Source organism: Orycteropus afer, unplaced genomic scaffold (genome assembly GCF_000298275.1).
Source record: "Orycteropus afer afer isolate SDZICR_OR568_19922 unplaced genomic scaffold, OryAfe1.0 scaffold00108, whole genome shotgun sequence".
Lineage (NCBI taxonomy): Eukaryota > Metazoa > Chordata > Mammalia > Tubulidentata > Orycteropodidae > Orycteropus > Orycteropus afer.
The window spans coordinates 8,912,301-8,912,822 of NW_006921695.1; positions in this window are offsets into that span (position 1 = coordinate 8,912,301).

Below are 522 nucleotides of genomic sequence, written 5' to 3' on the forward strand. Positions count from 1 at the left end.
TGGGGGTTCTAAGACTCCTGAAACAATAGCATGAAGAGCAATTCATCTTCCTACATCACACTTTCCTTCCTTCTTGGGATGTTGTCATGTGACAACTTAGGGCAGGGCCAATGTCAGTTATCTTGAAGCTCTGAAAGATAGGTGAAGATAATCTCAGAAATACCTGTTCAGAGCCCTGACTTCACTGAGTGGCTGTCCCAACTCTGAACTACTAGCTATGGTATTTGTTGACCTGTTTCCCACATAGACCATTTTTCTTCCTTCTTGGAACAAGGTGATAGCATTTCCCTGTCCCCAGCTCCTGAGATCATGTAACTTGCTACTTCTAATGAAATATGTACCACTTTGGGGCAAAACCCTTTGAAAGTCTTTCCCTGCCAAACTGCATTGAACATGTTGGTGTGCAAAAATTAAGCATTGTGGTTTTAAGCCACTGAGATCTGAGGGTCATTTTTACTGCAGCATAATCAAATGCTGACCCATCTACCTCTCTATTACATGCCAAATAATATCTTTTTTTTT